Source organism: Amblyraja radiata, chromosome 19 (genome assembly GCF_010909765.2).
Source record: "Amblyraja radiata isolate CabotCenter1 chromosome 19, sAmbRad1.1.pri, whole genome shotgun sequence".
Lineage (NCBI taxonomy): Eukaryota > Metazoa > Chordata > Chondrichthyes > Rajiformes > Rajidae > Amblyraja > Amblyraja radiata.
Window position 1 is genome coordinate 46294321 of NC_045974.1, and position 17290 is coordinate 46311610.

The window sequence follows — 17290 nt, forward strand, 5'->3', positions numbered from 1 at the left end:
ATTAGCCAATTCCGCCAGATCAGCCTGAACGTGGAAGGAAAGATCAGCTTTGGAGTTGTGGCCCAAGCATTTTAGCAGAGCAACAACTTCGTTGATACGTCAGTGCAGAAAGCAGGGGTACGTGGTTTCTCAGGATGTCTGGAACATGCAAACGTCATCTGACACCAGATACAAACAGCCAAGAAGGAAAAGAGTGATTTGCATGTGGTTTTCTTAGATCTTGCCAATGCCTTTGGTTCGGTGCCCCATGAGACTCTTTGGGCGGCTTTTAATTTCTTCCAGGTCCCAGAAGTCATCACAAAGCCGGTAAACGCTTACTTCCAGGACCTCCAGTTCTGCATCACAACACTGGACAACACCACCACCTGGCAGCACCTTGAGGTAGGCATAATGGCAGGCTGTACCATTTCTCCTCTGGTTTTCACCATGGCAATGGAGCTCATCATTCGAGCATCACAATGGGTGGTCGGAGGGGAACACTTGAAGAGTGGGCTGCGACTTCCTCCAATCAGGGCGTACATGAATGTCATGACCACAATAACAACAATAACAGGTTATCCACTTTGTTAGCATTCATAGTGTGAGAAAAGGGTTAATAGAGATGGTCGATTTATACTAGAACTCTGAAATATAACTTTGAAAGAAATAAGATGTCAGCAGAAGCCAGACTGCTAGTAGAATAGAAAGTAACGTTATAAAGAACAGAGAGAAATTCTAGATAAAAAGTAGCAAGAGAAATACTTCAGTATGAATTTTAAGAGAAAATTGAACAAAGGCAAGAAGGACACGAGGTCACGCTCAAGTACGCATGCTTGATGAGATTACATGAATATTAAATCACGCCCATTATGACAAGATGCCTAATTTAAATGCACATGCGATGCATGATAGGGGAGGTGTCTTTGACGTTGGGTGGGCGTTCCCGGACGTTCTCGTGGGAATCAGGGCTTTATGTTATGATTGGAAGAAGCTCAATGGGGAGGGTTGAGGATGTGATAATAATGAAAATAAATGTATAAAGATAGAAGACATCCCGATCCTCGGTGTGCCTCTAGGGGACATCAGATGAGAGGCATATATTCTGCAGAATATGAACTTAATTAAAACACTTCTTTGCCTGAATTTGTCTCAAGAGCGTTTGTGATTTTGAATCTCACAATAGCAAAAGGATTTGAGTATAGGAGCAGGGAGGTTCTACTGCAGTAGTACAGGGCCTTGGTGAGACCACACCCGGAGTATTGCGTACAGTTTTGGTCTCCTAACCTGAGAAAATACATTCTTGCCTTAGAGGGAGTACAGAGAAGGTTCACCAGACTGATTCCTAGGATGGCAGGACTCTCATATGAAGAAAGACTCGATAGACTCGGCTTGTACTCGCTGGAATTTAGAAGATTGAGGGGGGGGGGGGGATCTTATCGTAACTTACAAAATTCTTAAGGGGTTGGACAGGTTAGATGCAGGAAGTTTGTTCCTGATGTTGGGGAAGTCCAGAACAAGGGGTCACAGTTTAAGGATAAGGGGGAAATCTTTTAGGACCGAGATGAGAAAAACATTTTTCACACAGAGAGTGGTGAATCTCTAGAATTCTCTGCCACAGAAGGTAGTTGAGGCCAGTTCATGGGCTATATTTAAGATGGAGTTAGATGTGGCCCTTGTGGCTAAAGGGATCAGGGGGTATGGAGAGAAGGCAGGTACAGAATACTGAGGTGGATGATCAGCTATGATCATATTGAATGGCGGTACAGGCTCGAAGGGCTGAATGGCCTACTCCTGCACCTATTTTCTATGTTTCTTTGTTTCTATGTTACGAGTGACAAGTGTAGCATCTCTTGCGGTACCGAACTTATTTCCACATACCTCAACTTCATCCTATCCCCCCTGGTTAAATCCCTCCCAACCTATGTTCAAGACACCTCTGACACTCTCCGTCGTCTCCGCGCATTCCATTCTCTAGGCCCTCGCCCCCTCATCTTCACCATGGACGTCCAGTCACTCTACACCTCCATCCACCACCAGGATGGTCTCAAAGCCCTCCGTTCTTCCTCGACCAGAGAAGCAACCTATACCCGTCCACTGACACTCTCATCCGCTTAGCGGAGCTGGTCCTTACCCTCAATAATTTCTCGTTTGACTCCTCCCATTTCCTCCAAATACAAGGCGTAGCTATAGGCACACGCATGGACCCCAGCTACGCCTGCCTCTTTGTCAGATACGTCGAACAATCCTTGTTCAAAACGTACCAGGGCCCCATCCCCGACCTCTACCTCCGTTACATCGACGACTGCTTTGGGGCCACCTCCTGCACCCACACACAACTGACTGACTTCATCCGCTTCATCACTAACTTCCATCCGGCACTCAAGTACACCAGGACCATTTCCGACACTTCCCTACCATTCCATGACCTCACTCTCTCCATCGCAAGTGATAGACTTCTGACAGACATCCACTATAAACCTACTGACTCCCATGGCTATCTGGACTACACTTCTTCCCACCCTGCTTCCTGTAAGGACTCCATCTCCTACTCCCAATTCCTCCGTCGACAGATTACTGCATCTGCTCCCAGGATGAGGTGTTCCACACCAGGGCATCGGAAATGTCCTAATTCTTCAGGGAACGGGGATCCCCCTCCCCTACTATAGATGAGGCTCTCACCAGGCTCTCTTCAATACCCCTTAACACTGCTCTCTCTCCCCATCCCCCCACTCGTAACAAGGGCAGTGCCTCCCTAGTCCTCACCTTTCACCCCACTAGCCGTCACTTACAACAAATAGTCCTCCGTCAGTTTCGCCACCTCCAACGTAACCCCACCACTCGCCACATCTTCCCATCACCTACCCTGTTGGCTTTCCATAGAGACTGCTCCCTCCGTAATTCCCTGGTCAATTCTTCCCTTCCCACCCGAACCACCGCCTCCGCGGGCACTTTCCCGTGGGGAACAGACTTCAAGACACCTCAGACACTCTCCGTCATCCCTCAGCACGTACTCCTGCAGTCTGCAGCTGGCCAGTGGGCAACATTCCCTGACGGACATCTCGCACCGTTGGGGGGGTCACAGTTTCAGGATAAGTCTTTTAGGACCGAGATGAGAAAAAAAATTTCACACAGGAAGTGGTGAATCTGTGGAATTCTCTGCCACAGAAGGTAGTTGAGGTCAGTTCATTGGCTATATTTAAGAGGGAATTAGATGTGGCCCTTGTGGCTAAACAGATCAGGGGGTATGGAGAGAAAGCAGGTACAGGATACTGAGTTGGATGATCAGCCATGATCATATTGAATGGCGGTGCTGGCTCGAAGGGCCGAATGGCCTACTCCTGCACCTATTTTCTATGTTTCTAAAAGCATGCACCAAATGCCTGCTGGATAAACTCCAGGAAAACATCAAAGGGGCTGAATGGAGATTAAACCCAGCAAATCCTGCAGTACTTCCTTCATCAAAGGCCGGCTCACTGATGAAAGGTTCCGCATCAATAATGAGACAATACCAACTGTCCTCGAGAAGCTTGTCAAAAGCCTTGGGCGATGGTACACCGCATACCTCAAGGATGCAGAGCAGGTGGAACAACTCAGACAGGCAGGATACAATCAGTGGCCTCAAGCAAATCAACAACACTGCTCTCCCAGGGAAGCTGAAGCTTTGGTCAATTTGGTCTACTGCCCCGACTCATGTGGCCAATTATCATCTACGAGGTCACTTTATCCCATGTCAACCAGCTGGAGAGACTGATGAACTCACAAGTGAGGAAGTGGCTTGGCTACCGAGATGCCTCAGCAGCATAGGGCTCTATGGGAATGGAGCCCTCTCACTGCCAGTCTCAAGCCTAGTGGAGGAATACAAATGTGCCAAAGTGAGGCTGGACATGACAATAACAGAATCCTGGGACCCAATGATAAGAGGTGTCGATCCAACCCTAGCAACAGGGAAGAAATGGACTCCAGCAGTAGTGGTACTGGACGCAAAATCCGCCCTCCAACACCGGGACATAGTGGGCCATGTCCAACAAGAGGGCTTTGGCCTGGGAGCAATGAAACCTACCTGACAAAAGGCTACTCCAGCTGAACGTCGGCACCTGGTGGTGGAGGAGGTGCGCCACCAGGAAGAAGCAGCCAGGTATGCCAAAGAGAAGAGGAAGATCACATGGAGAGAGCTGTGGACCATGGAGTCAAATAAGTTGAGCTTCATTATCAGAGCCACATATGACGTCCTTCCCTCTCCCACAAACCTAAATTTTTGGCTGGGAGAGGATCCAGCCTGCCCCCTGTGTGCAGTTCCAGCAAACCTCAAGCACATCCTGGTCGGTTGTAAGACCAGCCTAACACAAGGCAGATACACCTGGCGACACAACCAGGTGCTGAGATGTTTGGCAGCTGAACTTGAGTGCAAGAGAGTTACCACCAACGCATGCCTATCAATGCTCAGATAACATTCCCACAAATACCACCCTTCATCCGGGAAGGAGAGAAACGGAGGACTAACCCCTCGTCTCTCAATTCATGCCCACTGAACACAGCCAGGCACTGGGAAATGCGTGTTGACCTAGGCCAGAGGCTTTCGTTCCCAGTTGAAATCACAGTTACCAACCTGCGACCAGACCTCCTTCTCTGGTCCAACTCCTGTCGACGTGTTTTCATCATTGAGCTGACGGTCCCCTGCGTGGAGGCTGTGGACGAGGCTTATGAAAAGATAAAGCTTCGATATTCAAACCTTGCAACAGAGGCAGAGGAGAGAGGTTGTAGTGTAAGGGTGTGTCCAGGGCCGGATTTACGCATAAGCTGGACAAGCTTCAGTTTAGGGCCTCGAGATCTAGGGGGGCCTCGCAGAGCCGGATTTACCACTAGGCTTCATAGGCTGAAGTCTAGGGCTTCGAAATCTAGGGGGCCTCCGGCTAAGGCAGGACACCTGCCGTTCAACTCTGGGCGGCCCCCCTCTCTATCTCTCTCTCTCTCCGTCTCCGGCCTGCCATCCGTATCCGGGCCGCCGGGTCTCCACTCTCCCACGGCAGGCCGCCTTGCACATGCACACTGCTATGGCCAGCACGTCCTCACCCTGCACATGCGCACAACCACGGCCCGCACATCATCGGCCACCATGCGCATGCGCACTGCCACGGCAACTGGTCGGCGCTGGACACTTTCTCCCTCGCTTTGAATTGTGGGAACTTGGCCGCCATGCTGTCCAGTCGCTGCCTCGCTGCAACCGATGAAAACTAATGCAGAATCACTCCCTGAACCAGGATCAGGAGTAGCTCCCTGGAGTAACTCTTGCTTCTGGTCTCCTGGTCCTTCATAAATATTCTAAATGGAATTTAAACTGGAGGTGGTAGAGGGCTGAACAATAACAGCCTATTGCATTTGATCTGTTTATTTATTGTGGCTATGGTATATAAACACACTGAACTTTTATCTCCTGTTCTGTATTATGTTCTCATATTCTGTTATACTGCAGTAAGCACGAATTTCATTCCTATCTGGGACACATGACAATAAAACTCTCTTGGATCTTGACTTGGACTTAATCAAAAAAGGGTTCTTGGGGAAAAAACGGGTACCTTAAATTTAGTTGCGTCTGGTTGGATAACTATGAGACCCTTCTTTAGAATCTCTCTGATTTTAGTGTCTTTAGTTCAATTTAAAGATACAGCGTGGAAACGGGCCCTTCAGCCCACCGAGTCCACGCCGACCACTGATCACCCGTACACTAGTTCTATCCCACACATTAGCGGAGTAAGTCAAGAATCAAGAGTGTTTTATTCTCTCACGTCCCAGTTAGAACAATGAAATCCTTACTTGCAGCAGCACAACAGAATATGAAAACATAGCACTCTGTAAACAATGTTATAAACGAGAAAACAAAACGGTGTATATTTATATATGAATGTATAACTATAGAAATATATATATATGTGTGTGTGTTGGTGTATAATATATATACCCACACACACAATTTCCCTCCTGGGATTAATAAAGTTCTATCGTATAGTATCGTGTGTGTCGGAAGGAACTGCAGATGCTGGTTTAAACTGATAGACACAAAAAGCTGGAGTAACTCAACAGGTCAGACAGAATCTCTGGACACAAGGAAAATATTACGTTTTTGGTTGGGTCTGAAATAGGTTCCTGCACACCTTTGGAATGTGGAAGGAAACAAGAGCACACGGAGATAACCCATGTGATCAAAGGGGAAAAGGAGCAAACTCCATACAGACAGCACCCATATTCAGGATCAATTCCGGGTCTCTGGCACTTTTAGGCAGCAACTTTATGGCCAATGTAGTTAAGTCTTGAACTTAATTAAAACGACTAGTGTGGCAAAGGTGGGACATGAAATAGAAAGGAAGAGGTGGAGACAGTAGGCTGTGGGAGAGCTGGGAATGGGAGGGGAAGGAGGGAGAAAGCAAGGGCTACCTGAAATTAGAGAAGCCAATGTGCATACCGCTGGGGTGTAAACTACCCAAGCAAATATGAGGTGCTGTTCCTCCAATATGCGGTGGGCCTCACTCTGGCCATGGAGGAGGCCCAGGACAGAAAGGTCGGATTTGGAATGGGAAGGGGAGTTGAAGTGCTGAGCTACCGGGAGATCAGGTTGGTTATTGCGAACTGAGTGGAGGTGATGTGCGAAGCGGTCGCCAAGCCTGCGCTTGGTCTCACCGAGGTTGATTATACGCTGAATAATCCAACCACATTGTTGTTTGGAAGTGGAAAGAAATAATAGAAATTGCATTCATTGCAACATGTAAACAGAGTTGAGATACTGTATTATAATTTTGCTGCAAGTCATTGTGGGACATATCATGTCTTGATTGGTGAATATGTTTAGTTTGTGGCTTTATTTGAAGCAGAAATAATATGTGAGTGCTTCATTGAGCATAATTCCGACTGGTAACTACGCACTTCGTCCAAGCACATTATCGCACGCGTCATGCAAGCCGTCTTAAATGATCACCTAAACTGTTATTTGGCAACTTAAAAAGCTGCCAAGGTTGCCCGGCTGACAACAGAGAAAAAATATTAAGTGAGAGCCTGCAAGGTGTATAATATTTTTGACTGTCATAGGCCTTTCTTACATATGCTGTCACGTCATTGTAGTCTCTAAACAACCCTTCAGTAATTTCCCTTGCCCTCCATTTCAGAATAATAGTGTTTTAAGCCAATAACTCATCACTAGCACTGGCAATAAATAAATAGATAGATAGATAGATAGATAGATAGATAGATAGATAGATAGATAGATAGATAGATAGATAGATAGATAGATAGATAGATAGATAGATAGATAGATAGATAGATAGATAGATAGATAGATAGATAGATAGATAGATAGATAGATAGCCTTTATTGTCATTAAGACCGAAGTCTGAACGAAATTTCAGCAGTCATACATACAATACAATAAAAACAACAATAAACACATATTAACACCCACCACAGTGAATCCACCCAGCATCTCCTCACTGTGATGGAGGCAAAAGTCTTAGGTCTGCAGTCTCTTTCCTCCTCTTCTCCCTCTGCGCTGAGGCGATACCCCTCCGGGCGATGTTACAAATCAGTCCCGCGGCTCAAACACCGCGGCCCGAGGTGGTCGAAGCTGCCGCCCACCAGTCCTGCAGACGCAGCCGCTGGCCCGCGGCTGAACCCAGGACTCAGGCCACCACCGCCAGAACACCGTCCCAGCCACCCTAGATAGATAGATACATAAATAAATAAAGCACAGCTTTCCAGCCCCTTATCTCATTGGCTACGCTCGGCTGCAAATACGGTGTCAATCTGGTGGACCATCTTCCTCTAGTCGTGGGGGTGGGGGATTTGGGGGGGGGGGGGCGGGCTCACAAGTGGAACAGCTTAGGGCCTCTCTTCATCTAAATCCGGTCCTGGGGGTGGTGGGTGGTGAGGGGGAATGAGGACTGTATTGTGGGTGGGGAAGAGCTGGGGTCACATGGATTGAGGGGAATGGGGAAGACCCAGTGGACCAGCCACTGAGGTTACCAGGATTTGGGGACTAGTACTAAGACCCAGTGCAGTCAAACTCAGGGGAGTTGGAGTCTGCAGCGTGGAAACTTCAGTACTGGTGCTGAGTCCAGGCTGCAGGTAAGGCAACGGCTGTGGGTTGCTGGAGGGTGGTGGAGTGTCCAGGGTCAGCAGGCAAACAGTAGGAAGTCCTCTCCTAAATGAATATAAACCTCACCTGCATTTTAACCCCCCCCCCCCCCACAACACCAAAGCCTCCGGAATATCAAGCACAGCGCCACCGATGGTAGGGTTTGTAACAACGCCATTATGTCAAAAGCTTTATACACCTTGGTGGAGCGGGCCGAGGCCCCCCTAGATCTCGAGGCCCTAAGCTTAAGCTTGTCTAGCTTATACGCAAATCCGGCCCTGGTGGGAGGAAACCGGAGTGCCTGGAGAAAACCCACACAGGTCAAGGGGAGAGAACGTGGATACTCCGTTCAGACAGCGGCCGTGGTCGGGATGGAACCCTGGTCTCTGGCGCCGTGAGGCGGAAACTCTACCGCTAGGCCACCATGATGACCAGACAGGGAGGGAGAGGTGAATACTTCCCTCTCCCTCATCCCCCCTCTCTCTCTCTCTCCCTCTCTCTCCCCCCTCTCTCCCTCCCTCTCTCTCTCTCTCTCTCTCTCCCCCTCCCTCCCTCCCTATCTCTCCCCCCTCCCCCCTCATCCCCCCTTCTCTCTCGCTCCCTCTCTCTCCCCCTCCCTCCTCCCTCCCTCCCTCTCTCTCTCATCTCGGTCCTCTCTCATCTCTCTCTCGTCTCCTCTCTCTCTCATCTCTCTCTCTAACTCTCATCTCATCTCTCTCTCTCGGTCATCTCTCTCCTCGTCTGCACCTCTCTCTCTCTCTCTCCCTCGCTCTCTCCTATCTCTCTCCCCCTCTCTCTCTCTCTCTCCCTCCCTCAATCTCTCCAAACCTTCGTCAAAGGTTTCTCAAAAGTTTTCAAAACTCTCCCAAATTATCTCTCACACTCATTACTTCTCCCCCTCATTTTTCCTCTCCATCCCATCCTGAATGCAGCAAAAAACAGAAAAACACCCCGGAACCAAAACTGCGGCTTTTCGCCCTCCACCCGGACTTCAGCCCAACCTGCCCACCCCGACCAACATGTCCCGTCTACACTAGTCCCACACCGGCCAACATGCCCCATCTACACTGGTCCCACCTGCTGCCCGCGTTTGGCCCATATCCCTCCAAACCTGTCCTATCCATGTACCTGTCCAAGTGTTGTGATAGTCCCAGCCTCAACTACCTCCTCCGGCAGCTCGTTCCATACACCCATATGGAAAAATTGCCCCTCAGATTCCTATTAAATTTTCCCACCCCCGCGTATCTCACCTTAAACCCGTGTCCTCTGGTCCTCGATCCCCCTGCTCTGGGCAAGAGACTCTGTGCGTCTTGCCGATCTATTCCTCTGGTGATTTTGTACACCTCTATAAGATCACCCCTCATCCTCCTGTGCTCCAAGGAATAGAGTCCCAGCCTGCCTCAAGCTCTCCCTGTAGCTCAGGCCCCTCGAGAACCGGCAACATCCTCGTGAATCTTCTCCGCGCCCTTTCGAAGCTCGATGACATCTTTCCTGTAACACGGTGCCCAGAAGTGAACGCAATACTATAAATGCAGCCTCACCAACGTCTTGTACAACTGCAACGTGACCTCCCAACTTCTAGACTCAATACAGAGAGAGTGAGAGGGGGAGGCAGAGAGAGAGATGGAGAGAGAGAGGGAGAGAGAGGCAGAGAGAGGGGAAAAGAGAGAGACAGAGAGAGAGATAGGCAGAGAGAGAGAGATAGGCAGAGAGAGAGAGATAGACAGACAGAGGCTGAGAAACAGAGACAGAGAGAGCGAGAGAGAGAGAGAGAGACATAGAGGGACACAGAGAGACAGACATCGGGAGAGCGAGATAAAGAGAGAGAGACATAGAAACATAGAAAATAGATGCAGGAAGAGGCCATTCGGCCCTTCGAGCCAGCACCGCCATTCATTGTGATCATGGCTGATCGTCCCCTATCAATAACCCGTGCCTGCCTTCTCCCCATATATTTTGACTCCACTGGCCCCTAGAGCTCTATCTAACTCTCTCTTAAATTCATCCAGTGATTTGGCCTCTACTGCCCTCTGTGGCAGGGAATGCCATAAATTCACAAATCTCTGGGTGAAAAAGCTTTTTCTCACCTCAGTCTTAAATGGATCTCCCCTTTATTCTAAGACGGTGGCCCCTGGTTCTGGACTCGCCCAACATTGGGAACATTTTTCCTGCATCTAGCTTGTCCAGTCCTTTTATAATTTTATATGTTTCTATAAGATCCCCCTTATCCTTCGAAACTCCAGTGAATACAAGCCTAGTCTTTTCAATCTTTCCTCATATGACAGTCCCGCCATCCCAGGGACCATTCTCGTGAATCTACGCTGCACTGCTTCAATCACAACGATGTCCTTCCTCAAATTAGGAGACCAAAACAGTGCACAATACTCCAGATGTGGTCTCACTAGAGCCCTATACAACTGCAGAAGAACCTCTTTACTCCTATACTGAAATCCTCTTGTTATGAAGGCCAACATTCCATTAGCTTTCTTCACTGCCTGCTGTACCTGCATGCCAACTTTCAGTGACCGGTGTACAAGGACACCCAAGTCTCGCTGTACCTCCCATTTACCTAACCCCATTGAGATAATAACCTGCCCCCTTGTTTTTGCTGCCAAAGTGGATAACCTCACATTTATCTATATTATACTGCATCTGCCACGCATCTGCCCACTCAGTCAACCTGTCCAGGTCACCCTCCTAACATCCTCTTCACAGTTCACACTGCCACCCAGCTTTGTGTCATCCACAAACTTGCTAGTGTTGCTCCTAATTCCCTCTTCCAAATCATTAATATATATGGTAAACAGTTGCCGGCCCCAAAACCGAGCCTTGCGGCACTCCACTCGCCACTGCCTGCCATTCTGAAAACGACCCGTTCACTCTTACTCTTTGCTTCCGGTCTGCCAACCAATTTTCTATCCATGTCAACACCCTACCCCCAATACCATATGCTCTAATTGTAGTCACCAGTCTCCCGTGCAGGACCTTATCAAAGGCTTTCTGAAAGTCTAGATACACTACATCCACTGGCACCCCTTCATACATTTTACTTGTCACATCCTCAAAAAATTCCAAAAGATTAGTCAAGCACGAATTCCTTTTCATAAATCCATGTTGACTTGGACTAATCCTTTTACTGCTATCCAAATGCCCCATTATTACCTCTTTAATAATTGACACCAGCATCTTTCCCACCACCGAAGTCAGGCTAACTCGTCTGTAATTCCCCTTTCTCTCTCACTCCTTTCTTGAAAAGTGGGATAACATTAGCTATCCTCCAATCCACAGGGACTGCTCCTGAATCTATTGAACTTTGGAAAATGATCACTAATGTGTCCACTATTTCTAGAGCCACCTCCCTGAGGACCCTGGGATGCAGACCATCAGGCGTAGGGGATTTACCATCCTTCAGTCCCATTAGCCTACCCAATACTATTTCTCGCCTAATGAAAATTTATTTCAGTTCCTCTGCCCCCTTAGATCCTCTGTCCTCCAGTACATCTGGGAGATTGTTTGTGTCTTCCTTAGTGGAGACAGATCCAAAGTACCTATTCAACTCTTCTGCCATTTCCTTGTTGCCCATAATAATTTCACCTGTGTCTGCCTTCAAGGGCCCACATTTGGCTTTGCTACTCTTTTTCCCTTAACAAATCTAAAGAAGCTTTTACTGTCCTTCATTATATTCCTGGCCAGCTTCCCCTCGTACTTCATCTTTTCAGCCCGTATTGCCCGTTTTGTTTCCTTCTGTTGTCCTATGAAGGTTTCCCAATCCTCTGGCTTCCGGCTACTCTTTGCCGCATTATACATCTTTTCTATTAGAAACATAGAAACATAGAAAATAGGTGCAGGAGGAGGCCATTCGGCCATTTGAGCCAGCACCGCCATTCATTGTGATCATGGCTGATCATCCCTTATCAATTACCCGTGCCTGCCTTATCCCCATATCCCTTGACTCCACTAGCCCCTAGAGCTCTATCTAACTCTCTCTTAAATCCATCTAGTGACTTGGCCTCCACTGCCCTCTGTGGCAGGAAATTCCATAAATTCACAACTCTCTGGGTGAAAACGTTTTTTCTCACCTCAGTCTTAAATGACCTCCCCTTTATTCTAAGACGGTGGCCCCTGGTTCTGGACTCGCCCAACACTGGGAACATTTTTCCTGCATCTAGCTTGTCCAGTCCTTTTATAATTGTATATGTTTCTATAAGAACCCCCTCATCCTTCTAAACTCCAGTGAATACAAGCCTAGTCTTTTCAATCTTTCGTCACATGACAGTCCCGCCATCCTAGGGACCATTCTCGTGAACCTATGCTGCACTGCTTCAATCACAAGGATGTCCGTCCTCAAATTAGGTGACCAAAACTGTACACAATACTCCAGATGTGGTCTCATCAGAGCCCTATACAACTGCAGAAGAACCTCTTTACTCCTATACTGAAATCCTCTTGTTATGAAGGCCAACATTCCATTAGCTTTCTTCACTGCCTGCTGTACCTGCACGCCAACTTTCAGTGACGGGTGTACAAGGACACCCAAGTCGCGCTGTACCTCCCCTTACCTAACCCCATTGAGATAATAATCTGCCCCCTTGTTTTTGCTGCCAAAGTGGATAACCTCACATTTATCTATATTATACTGCATCTGCTACGCATCTGCTACGCATGTGCCCACTCACTCAACCTGTCCAGGTCACCCTCGTAACATCCTCTTCACAGTTCACACTGCCACCCAGCTTTGTGTCATCCACAAACTTGCTAGTGTTGCTCCTAATTCCCTCTTCCAAATCATTAATATATATGGTAAACAGTTGCCGCCCCAACACCGAGCCTTGCGGCACTCCACTCGCCACTGCCTGCCATTCTGAAAACGACCCGTTCACTCTTACTCTTTGCTTCCGGTCTGTCAACCAATTTTCTATCCATGTCAACACCCTACCCCCAATACCATATGCTCTAATTTTAGTCACCAGTCTCCCGTGCAGGACCTTATCAAAGGCTTTCTGAAAGTCTAGATACACTACATCCACTGGCACCCCTTCATACATTTTACTTGTCACATCCTCAAAAAATTCCAGAAGATTAGTCAAGCACGAATTCCTTTTCATAAATCCATGTTGACTTGGACTAATCCTTTTACTGCTATCCAAATGCCCCATTATTACCTCTTTAATAATTGACACCAGCATCTTTCCCACCACCGAAGTCAGGCTAACTGGTCTGTAATTCCCCGTTTACTCTCTCACTCCTTTCTTGAAAAGTGGGATAACATTAGCTATCCTCCAATCCACAGGGACTGCTCCTGAATTCATTGAACATTGGAAAATGATCACTAATGTGTCCACTATTTCTAGAGCCACCTCCCTGAGGACCCTGGGATGCAGACCATCAGGCGCAGGGGATTTATCATCCTTCAGTCCCATTAGCCTACACAATACTATTTCTCGACTAATGAAAATCTATTTCAGTTCCTCTACCCCCTTAGATCCTCTGTCCTCCAGTACATCTGGGAGATTGTTTGTGTCTTCCTTAGTGGAGACAGATCCAAAGTACCTATTCAACTCTTCTGTCATTTCCTTGTTGCCCATAATAATTTCACCTGTGTCTGCCTTCAAGGGCCCACATTTGGCTTTGCTACTCTTTTTCCCTTAACAAATCTAAAGAAGCTTTTACTGTCCTTCTTTATATTCCTGGCCAGCTTCCCCTCGTACTTCATCTTTTCAGCCCGTATTGCCCGTTTTGTTTCCTTCTGTTGTCATATGAAGGTTTCCCAATCCTCTGACTTCCGGCTACTCTTTGCTGCATTATACATCTTTTCTTTTAGAAACATAGAATCATAGAAAATTGGTGCAGGAGGAGGCCATTCGGCCCTTTGAGCCAGCACCGCCATTCATTGTGATCATGGCTGACCATCCCTTATCAATTACCCGTGCCTGCCTTCTCCCCATATCCATTGACTCCACTAGCCACTAGAGCTCTATCTAACTCTCTCTTAAATCCATCCAGTGACTTGGCCTCCACTGCCCTCTGTGGCAGGGAATTCCATAAATTCACAACTCTTTGGGTGAAAACGTTTTTTCTCACCTCAGTCTTAAATGACCTCCCCTTTATTCTAAGACGGTGGCCCCTGGTTCTGGACTCGCCCAACATTGGGAATTTTTTTCCTGCATCTAGCTTGTCCAGTCCTTTATAATTGTATATGTTTCTATAAGAACCCCCTCATCCTTCTAAACTCCAGTGAATACAAGCCTAGTCTTTTCAATCTTTCCTCATATGACAGTCCCGCCATCGCAGGGACCATTCTCGTGAATCTATGCTGCACTGCTTCAATCACAAGGATGTCCGTCCTCAAATTAGGTGACCAAAACTGTACACAATACTCCAGACGTGGTCTCAGCAGAACCCTATACAACTGCAGAAGAACCTCTTTACTCCTATACTGAAATCGTCTTGTTATGAAGGCCAACATTCCATTAGCTTTCTTCACTGCCTGCTGTGCCTGCACGCCAACTTTCAGTGACGGGTGTACAAGGACACCCAGGTCTCGCTGTACCTCCCCCTTACCTAACCTAACCCCATTGAGATAATAATCTGCCCCCTTGTTTTTGCCGCCAAAGTGGATAACCTCACATTTATCTATATTGTACTGCATCTGCCATGCATCTGCCCACTCACTCAATCTGTCCAGGTCACCCTGCAACCTCCAAACATCCTCTTCACAGTTCACTCTGCCACCCAGCTTTGTGTCATCCGCAAACTTGCTAGTGTTGCTCCTAATTCCCTCTTCCAAATCATTAATATATATGGTAAACAGTTGTGGCCCCAACACCGAGCCTTGCGGCACTCCACTCGCCACTGCCTGCAATTCTGAAAAGGACCCGTTCACTCCTACTCTTTGCTTCCGGCCTGCCAACCCATTTTCTATCCATGTCAACACCCTACCCCCAATACATGTGCTCTAATTTTAGTCACCACTGTCCCGTGCGGGACCTTTTAGTTTTATTCTAGCCCTAACTTTCTCTTGTCAGGCACTGTTGCCTCCTACTCCCCTTAGAATCTTTCTTCCTTTTTGGATTGAAATGATCCTGCGTCTTCCGGATTATGCCCAGAAATTCCTGCCATTGCTGTTCCACCTCCAGAGACAGTGGGAGACTGTGAGAGGCAGAGAGAGAGAGACAGAGAGAGACAAAGCGAGGGGACAGAGTGAGATAGAGCGAGAGAGAGAGAGAGCGAGGAGAAGAGAGAGCGAGAGAGGAGTAGAAGATAGAAGATAGGACGAGAGCATCTCGCGAGCGAGAGAGAGAGAGTCTAGATAGCGGATAGTGATAGAGACAGCGAGAGATAGAGAGCGAAAGACGCTGATCGCTCCGCTACTCTCTCGCTCTCTCTCTCTCTATCAGCGATATCTCTGCTACAGAGCTTAGATACCAATATCTGCGCTCTCGCCCAATCAGACCCCCCTCCCCCCCTAAGAGAGAGTGAGAGAAAGAAGAGAGAGAGACAGAAAGAGACAGAGAGAGAGTGAGAGAAAGAGAGTGAGAGACAGAGAGAGACAGAGGGGGGGGGGGGGAAGAGAGAGACAAAGAGAGAGAGACAGAGAACGAGAGAGAGGGAGAGACAGAGACACAGAGAGAGATAGAGATTGAGACTTAGAGAGAGACAGAGAGAGAGGGAGAGAGGAGGGACAGAGGGAGGGAGAAACAGACAGTTAAACATAGAAACATAGAAAATAGGTGCAGGAGGAGGCAATTCGGCCCTTCGAGTCAGCACCGCCATTCATTGTGATCATGGCTGATCGTCCCCTATCAATAACCCGTGCCTGCCTTCTCCCCATATCCCTTGACTCCACTAGCCCCTAGAGCTCTATCTAGCTCTCTCTTAAATCCATCCAGTGACTTGGCCTCCACTGCCCTCAGTGGCAGAGAATTCCATAAATTCACAACTGGGTGACAAAGTTTTTTCTCACCTCAGTCTTAAATGACCTCCCATTTATTCTAAGACTGTGGCCCCTGGTTCTGGACTCGCCCAACATTGGGAACATTTTTCCTGCATCTAGCTTGGCCAGTCCTTTTATAATTTTATATGTTTCTATAAGATAATAATAATAATAATGGATGGGATTTATATAGCGCCTTTCTAATACTCAAGGCGCTTTACATCGCATTATTCATTCACTCCTCAGTCACACTCGGTGGTGGTAAGCTACTTCTGTAGCCACAGCTGCCCTGGGGCAGACTGACGGAAGCGTGGCTGCCAATCTGCGCCTACGCCCCCTCCGACCACCACCAATCACTCACACACATTCACACACAGGCAAAGGTGGGTGAAGTGTCTTGCCCAAGGACACAACGACAGTATGCACTCCAAGCGGGATTCGAACCGGCTACCTTCCGGTTGCCAGTCGAACACTTAGCCCATTGTGCCATCTGTCGTCCCTAAAGAACCACCCTCATCCTTCTAAACTCCAGCAAATACAAGCCTAGTCTATTCAATCTTTCCACATATGACAGTCCCGCCATTCCAGGGATCAATCTCGTGAACCTGCGCTGCACTGCCTCAATCACGTGGATGTCCTTCCTCAAATTAGGAGACCAAAACTGTACACAATACTCTAGATGTGGTCTCACCAGAGCCCTATACAACTGCAGAAAAACTCTATACTCTTATACTGAAATCCTTTTGTTATGAAGGCCAACATTCCATTAGCTTTCTTCACTGCCTGCTGTACTTGCACGCCAACTTTCAGTGACCGGTGTACAAGGACGCCCAGGTCTCGCTGCACCTCCCCCTTACCTAACCTAACCTAACCTAACCCTATTGAGATAATAAAATGCCCCCTTGTTTTTGCCATCAAACTGGATAACCCCACATTTATCTATATTATACTGCATCTGCCACGCATCTGCCCTCTCACTCAACCTGTCCAGGTCACCCTGCACCCTGCAACCTCCTAACATCCTCTTCACAGTTCACACTGCCACCCAGCTTTGTGTCATCCACAAACTTGCTAGTGTTGCTCCTAATTCCCTCTTCCAAATCATTAGTATATATGGTAAACAGTTGCGGCCCCAACACCCGTCACTGCCTGCCATTCTGAAAAGGACCCGTCCACTCCTACTCTTTGCTTCCCGTCTGCCAACCAATTTTCTATCCATGTCAACACCAGTTACAGAGAGAGAGAGACTAGAGAGGGAC

General features: G+C 47.9%; 1 pseudogene; it reads right to left on the bottom strand.

The window, feature by feature from the left end:
• Positions 1-213: 213 nt before the first annotated feature.
• Positions 214-17290, bottom strand: part of LOC116984203 — a 29865-nt pseudogene continuing 12788 nt past the window's right edge.